This window comes from Phacochoerus africanus, chromosome 6 (genome assembly GCF_016906955.1).
Source record: "Phacochoerus africanus isolate WHEZ1 chromosome 6, ROS_Pafr_v1, whole genome shotgun sequence".
In the NCBI taxonomy this organism is placed as follows: Eukaryota; Metazoa; Chordata; class Mammalia; order Artiodactyla; family Suidae; genus Phacochoerus; species Phacochoerus africanus.
The window spans coordinates 102,732,186-102,740,448 of record NC_062549.1 but is presented as its reverse complement, the minus strand read 5'-3'; the positions used below and the strand labels follow the sequence as shown (position 1 = coordinate 102,740,448).

Sequence of the window (8,263 nt, the reverse complement as noted above, 5' to 3'; positions counted from 1 at the left end):
AGCTGCAGTATAGCAGAGAGAGGTCTAATCAATATTCTGTAATAACCTGTATGAGAAAAAAATGAATGGATATATGTATAACTGATTCACTGTGTTATACATCTGAAATTAATATAACCTTGTAAATCAACTATACTCCTATATCATTTTTTTAAAAAAATTAGGAAACTATAGACCAAACTAATATATTAATATCAGCGTAAGAATCCTAAATAAAATATTAACAAATATAATTCAGGCGTCAAAGGACTAATAGCTAAATGAGATTCATTTAAGAAAGGCAAAGAAGGTCACATTGGACAAAATCTAATATAGTTTATGGCATTGACACATCTAATGAGAAAAAATGTTAGTAACATAATGGTAGCACTTCTTTAATGTTTCTTATACCTGGCATTATTCCAATACTTTGCATATATTGACTAGCTATTTTTCATATCTATATGAATCATTATTCTCTTCATTTCATAAAGAAGCTTCTATTTAGAAGCACTAAGAAACTGCTCTAGGATTGTATACTTCAGTGATACAAGCACTTTTTCGAATCCAAGTAGTAACTGACTTTAGACCCTATCTTCAAAACCATTAGAGTTACTGCCTCTTTCATCATCTTCATAGATGTTAAAATACCATTTGACACAATGCAAAATCTATTCCTGATTTTTAAAATATAAAATGGAAAGAGATGAATATTTCCTTAACAGGATTAAAATATATCTATCTGTTCAAAACATAGGTTATGCTTAATGGAGAAACCATTAGAAGCATTCCAACCAAAGTCAAGAAAAGATGAAAGATTTTATTCTTTTGATGCCATTATAAATAGGATTGTTTTCTTAATTTCCTTTTAAAATAGTTCCTTGTTTTTTATAGAAATGCAACTGATTTTCGTATGTTGGTTTCACATCCTGCAACTTTACTGAATTAGTTTATTCTAATACTGTTTTGATAGATTTTTAGATTTTTCTACGTACAAGAGCATGTCATCTGCAAACATAAACTTTTATTTCTTCCTTCCTGATTTGAATTCCTTTTATTTCTATTTCTGGCCTAGAGGCTCTGGTTAACACTTTCAGTACAAGAGGTAGCAAGAGTGGGCATGCTTGTCTTGTTCCTGATCTTAGAGGAAAGCTTTAAACCTTTCACCGTTGAATATGATGTTACCTGTGGGCTTGTCAACCCTTATTAGGTTGAGATACATTCCATCTATACCTAGTTTGTTGAGCATTTTTTATCATGAAAGTGTTATTTTGCTAAATATTTTTTCAACTATTGAGATTGTGATCTTTATCCTTCATTTCATTACTGTAGTATATCACATTGGTTGATTTGCATATATTAAAGTATCCTTGCATGCCAGAGATAAATCCTACTTGATTAAAATTTATGATCCTATTAATTTGTTGTTGAGTTGATGCACTAGTATTTTGTTGAGGATTTTTCCATTTGTGTTCATCAGGGATATTGATTAGTAGTTTTCTTTCATTGTAGTTTCTTGTATGGCTTTGGTATCAGGGTAATGCTGACCTCATAAAATGTGTTGGGAAGTGTTCCCTCCTTTTCAGTTTTTTGGAAGAATTTGAGAAAGATTGGCATTAATTCTGTTTTAAATGTTTACTAGAATTCACCTGTGAATTCATTTGGTCCTGGGATTTTTTTTGTGTGTTGGGAGGTTTTACATTATGATTCAATCTCCTGAATCATTATTGGTATATTCAGATGTTCTATTTCTTCAATATTTAATCTTGGTAGGTTGTATATTTCTAGGAATTTATTTTTTTCTAGGTGATACAATTTGTTATCATGTAAGTACCCATAGTATGTTTTATGATCCTTTGTATTTCAGCAGTATTAGTTGTAATGTTTCCTCTTTCATTTCTGATTTTATTAACTTTAATCTTCTGTTTTTAGTCAGCATCATTAAAAATCTGTGAAATTTATCTTTTCAAAATACCAACTAGTTCTTTCATTGATTTTATTTCTATTGTTTTCCTAGTCTCAATTTCATGTGTTTAATTTTTATTGTTTCCTTTCTTCTGCTAATTCTGGGCTTAATTTTTTCTTCTCTTTCTAAATCCTTGAGGTATAATGTCAGGCTGTTTATGTGAAATATTTCTTTTTTTAATGTAGGTGCTTGATGATATAAACTTTCCCTCTTAGTACTCCTTTTGTGACAGGTAAAACACTTGTGCAATGAAAACTACAAAACATGGATGAGAGAACTGAAGAAGAAACAAATAAAAGGAAAGATATTCTGTATTCATAGATTGGAAGAATTTTATTTGTTTGTTTGTTTTTTGCTTTTTAGGGCCGCACCCATGGCATGTGGAACTTCCCAGTCTAGGGGTCTAGTAGGAGCTGTAGCTGCTGGCCTACGCCACAGCCACAGCTACATCAGATCTGAGCCGAGTTTGCAACCTACACCACAGCTCACAGCAACGCTGCATACTTAACCCACTGAGCAAGGTCAGGGATTGAACCCGCATCCTCATGGATGCTGGTCAGATTTGTTTCCCCTGAGCCACAATGGGAACTCCTAATTTTCTTAAAATGTTCTAAAGTGACATGTAGATTCAATGCCATCCCGACCAAGATTTCAATCTCATTTTTACAGAAGTAGAAAAAAATTCTGAAATTCATCTGGAACCACTGAAAGACCCAGGATAGCCAAAGTGATCTTGAAAAAGATGTTTGATAAGGGTTAATTTTCAACATATATAAGGAACTCCTACAAATCAATAGCCCAAAATAACCCAATTTTTAAAATGGGCAAAGGATTTAAATGGACATTTCTCCAAAGAAGACATGCATACAGCCAATAAGTGTATAAAAAGATGCTCAACATCATTAATTATCAGAGAGGGGAGTTCCCGTCACGGCTCAGCAGTTAATGAATCTGACTAGGAATCATGAAGTTGCAGGTTCGATCCCTGGCCTCGCTCAGTGGGTTAAGGATCTGACGTTGTCATGAGCTGTGGTGTAGGTCACAGACGCAGCTCGGATCCTGAGTTGCTGTGGCTCTGTGTAGGCCTGCGGCTACAGCTCCAATTAGACCCCTTGCCTGGGCACCTCCATGTGCCATGGGTGTGGCCCTGGAAAAGACAAATAACAATAATAATAATAATAATTGTCAGAGAAATACAAATCTACAATGAGATATCACCTCACATCTGTTAGGATGGCAAATAAAGGGTAAATGCTTTATACATTATTTGTGGGGGAATGTAAAATGATGCAGCCACTATGGAAAACAGTATGGAAGTTCCTTAAAAATCAAAAATAGAACTACCATATGATCTAGCAGTCCCATTTCTGAGTATATATCCAAAAGAAGTGAGCTCAGGATGTCGAAGATAGATCTCCACTCCCATGTTCTTTGTAGCCAAGATATGGGAAAAAAAAACCTGATTGTTCATTAGAAAATGACTTTTTAAAAAGTGAAGTGTACATACTATGGGATATTATTCAGCCTTTTAAAAAGAGGGAAATCCTGCAGCGTGCAACAATGTGGATGAATCTCGAGGACATTTGCTAAGTGAAAAAACCATCACAGAAGGACAAATACTGCATGATTCCATTTAAATTAGGTATCTAAAATAGTCAGTTAGGAGTTTCCACTGTGGCTCAGTGATAGTGAACCTGACTAGTATCCATGAGGATGTGGGTTCGATCCCTGGCCTTGCTCACTGGGTTAAGGATCCGGCATTGCATGAGCTATGGTGTTGGTCGCAGACGTGGCTCAGATCCCACTTTACTGTGGCTGTGGCGTAGGCCAGCAGCTGCAACTCCAATTTGACCCCTAGCCCGGAAACTTCCACATGCCACAAGTGAGTCCCTAAAAAGCGAAAAATAGATAAAGTAAAATACTCAAAAGTCATAGTAGCAGAGAATACAATAGCAGTTGTCATGTGTTAAAGGGTTGGAAATATGGGAAATTGTTATGCGGTGGGTATAAAATTTAAATTTCTTAATAAGTTACAGAGATCCGCTGTACAACATAGTGGCTGTAGTTAACAATACTTCACTGTGTACTTCAAAATTTAGGAAGATAGATCTCATGTTAAATACTCTTATCACACAAACGATGGGACACAGGGAAACTGTGGGAGGTTTGGATATATCTAATTGTGGTAATGGTATCATGAGAGTTTGCACAGACTCTTCAAGTTGTACATATTAAATATGTGTAGTTCTTTGTAATCAATTATAAAGCTATTTTTAGAAACAGGACTGCTCACTTCATTAGCACATATACTAAAATTGGAATGATACAGAGAAGATTAGTGCATTCCCTATATGAGGATGACATGAAAATTCATAAACCATTCCATATTTAAAACAAAAACAAAAGAACAGAGGAAAATGTCCATTATAACCACCATTTTTAACATTGTTTGGAAGAGTGTAAACCTCAGTGATACAACATAAATTTAAAATAAAAATTAAGAAAAAAGGAAAATTATCATTATGTATAGATAATAAAACCCAAGCCAATACATTTTTTAAAATTATAAACTATAAATAAATTCAGGAAAGCAGTAGAGACACCCCTAGACCAGTCAGTTATCCAATCACATTTGTAACCAGATAGCAGACCAATAGAATTGCCCAGCTCAGCCCAGTCCAAAGTGTTGACCCATAAAGATGTGAAAAAATTAAGTGGATTATTGTGTTAAGCCTCTAAATGTTTGAATGGTGTGTCATGCAGCAATAGTGAATCGACACAGTATGTGACAAATGTAGAATATTAAATCAGTGAAGAAAAGATTCACTATTTGGAGAACTGGATAGTCATCTAGAAATAAATTAATTTAGATGCACACTTTATAGTTCAACAGGATTAGTTCCAAGTGAAGAACATATTCAGATTAGAAATATGAAAACATCAAATACTTTAAGAAATCATGGGAATTTTTTCATAGCAATGGGAGCATGAAGAAGAGCACTCTATTACTGGACACAGAAATCAGAATGAAAGATCGATAAATTTAACAACATAAAAATTAGAACTTGATGGGAGTATTTATCTTTCTCTGTGCCGAGAGTTTTAGAAAGAATTATTAAAATAGAATTTCAGTGCTTCAGAAATTTAACAAATGGATCAATGAACCAAAATAAAGAATCCAGGAAAAGACTCACACAGAGAATAATGCTTGAATTGTAACAAAACTAGCGTTGCAGATATGTGGTGCTGGGATACTCGGTTCCCCATATAGAAAAAAAAGTTGAAGATGGTTCCCTACCTCCCATTATATAAAAATATCATTTTCAGGTAAATTAAGATTTTCATGATGTTGGGGTAAAAGAAGACTTTTTTTAGAAGGACAGAAAATGCAAGACAAAAGGAAAGAAATTGATACATATGACTACATTAAAATTAAGAACTTTGGTTCATCAAAATTCAAAACATAAAAGTAAAAAGCCAAGTCACAAATATGCACATGCACACACAATCTATGAATTAATAAGAAAAAGACCAAAAAAATGGTCAAATGTCATGAATAAACATTTAACAGAAGAGGAATTACAAATGACATAAATGGCCAATAAACATGAGAAGATTTGTTTTTACTAATCAAGAAAATACACATTAAAACCACAATGATATACCTCTATGCTCACCAGATTGTCAAAAATTAAGTTGACACTGACTTTGGCAAGTTGGTGGAAAACTCTTATATGTAAGAGCTCATATATGACGGTAACAGTGTGGTTTGTTATAAACACCATGGGACATAATTTAGCATCATCCAGCAAAATAAGAGTGCCTGCCCTACAACATTCCACCCCCAGAATACATCCTTGGGGAACGTGCCTATATGGTAACAAGGCAGATGGATAAGAATATCACGGCAGAATTATTCTTGACAGAAAAGAAGAAAGGAAGAAAGAAGGGGAGGAAGGAAGGAATAAAGGAAGGAAGACAAAGAAACAAAAAATAGTAACCACCTACATATCCATTTACTGAAGAATTTAAAAACACATTGTAGAATAGTGTATAGCAGTGAAAATGATTGAATTAACACTTAACAATGTAGATGAATTTTACAATGTTGGGCCAAAAAAATTCAGATTAGTATTTCTACAGACCATTCCCAATTTACAGTTGTTTGTCTTAACAGTTTTTCAACTTCACGATAGTGCAAAAGCAGTGCGCATCCAGTAGAAACCGTACTTTGAATTTGGATCTTTTCCTAGGGTAGTCATATGTCACAACAGTACTCTCTTGTGTTGCTGGATAGACAGGGAGCTTCAGTTCTCAGTCAGTCATGCGATCATGAGGGTCATCAGCCTACACACAACCATTCTGTACCCATACAGACATTCTTATTTTCATGTTCAGTACAGTATTCAATATATTACATGAGCTATTCAACATTTTATTAAAAGAGAGGCTCTGTTAGACTATTTTGCACAACTGTAGGCTAACGTAAGTGTTGTGAGCATGTTTAATATAGGCTAGGCTAAGCTTTGATATTCATAGCTTAGGTATATTAAATGCATTTTTGTTCTAGGCTGTTTTCAACATATGATGGGCTTTTTGGCATATAATTCCGTTGTAAGAGGAAGACATGCAGTAGGGAAGGGACGTTGATGTGATTTGGGAAGGGAGTAGAAGAAGCTTTGAAGGAATTGTTGACATTTGCTTTTCTGAAAGTTTGTACCCTTTTCTCAGTTTCTCCCTATTTCCCCTACTCTGCCAGCCCCTGGTAACTGCTCTTCTTTCTGTTTCTGTGAGTTCACCTTTTTTTCTTTTTAAGAGTCCACATATAAGTGATACCATGTGGTATTTTTTTTCCACTGTCTAGTTTCTTTCATTTAGCATAATGTCTTCCAGGTTCATCCATGTGACTCAAATGATAGGGCTTCCATCTATTTTAAGGCTGAATAATATTCCATTGTATATCTCTGTATATGTATAGAAATATAGAGAAACAGTCAATCCTTTGTATCCATAGGTTCTGCTTTAGTGGGTTCAACCAACTGTAGATATTCAAACAAACACATCAAAAATACTTGAAAAAAATTCCAAAAAGTTGCAAAAAGCAAAACTTGAAATTGCCACTGGCAACAATTCTCATATCACTTACATTGTATTTACAGCTATTTACATTTATGTTGTATTAGATATTAATAATCAATCTGGATATGATTTCAAATATTTGGAAGGAAGTGCATAAGTTATATGCAAATACAGTGCAATTTTATATAAGGGACCTGAGCATTTGTAGATTTTGGTATCCATGGTGGGGCAGTGGGGGAGAGGTGTTGTCCTGAAACCAATCTCCCTCAAGTACCATGGGACAAGTTGTGTGTGTGTGTGTGTGTGTGTGTGTGTGTGTGTGTGTGTGTGTGTGTGAGAGAGAGAGAGAGAGAGAGAGAGAGCGCATATTTTTTTCCACTCTTCCATTGATGGACACTTAGTCTGTTTTCACATCTTGGCTATTATAAATAATGCTGCAGTGAACATGGAAGTAGTTTTCATCTTTTTTTTGGATGTATACCCAGAAGTGAGATTGCTGGATTACATGGTAGTTTCATTTTTAATTCCTTGAAGAATCTCCATACTATTTTCCATAGTGTCTACCAGTTTACATTCCTCAAAATAGTGCAAAAGGTTTCGCTTTTTTCCCACATCCTTGCTAGCATTTATTATCTCCAGTCTTTGTGATAATGGACATTCCAACAGATGTAAGGCAATATCCCATTGTGCTTTTGATTTGCATTTCTGTGAAGAGTGATGTTGAACACCTTTTCATATACCGATTAGTCATTTGCATGTCTTTTGTAGAAAATGGAAAAATGTCTGTTTAGGTCATTTGCCCATTTTTAAATTGGGTTAATTAGGGGTTTGTTGTCATTTTGCTGTTGAGTTATAAGAATTCCTTGTATATTTTGGATATTAACCCTACATTAGATATGTGACATTCCTATAATTCCATAAATTGTTTTTATTTATTATTTAATGTTATTTTTGCAAATACAAAATACTTATATTTGTCACTAGTAGAAAATGGAGCTATAAAGGCAAGATTGTTACTTAAGTGCCAGATGACAATATATGAATTTCATTCTGTGGGAAATGAAGGAGTGATTGGAACTTAGGAAATCATGTGGTAATTGGGGAAATTGAGCCTGGCAGCAAATATCTTCTCTCATTCAGCAGGTTGCCTTTTCATTTTGCTGATGGTTTCCTTTGCTGTGAAGAAGCTTTTTAGTTTGATTTAGTCCCACTGTTTATTTTGGCTTTTGTTGCTAAATG

The 8,263-nt window shown here is 34.4% G+C and overlaps 1 non-coding gene across 1 annotated transcript; it reads left to right on the top strand.

Moving 5' to 3' along the window:
* Positions 1 to 4,230: 4,230 nt before the first annotated feature.
* On the top strand, positions 4,231 to 4,337 carry LOC125130146 (U6 spliceosomal RNA). The gene has a single exon (XR_007135652.1). It is a non-coding gene; the product is annotated as a U6 spliceosomal RNA (small nuclear RNA).
* The last annotated feature ends 3,926 nt before the right edge of the window (positions 4,338 to 8,263 follow it).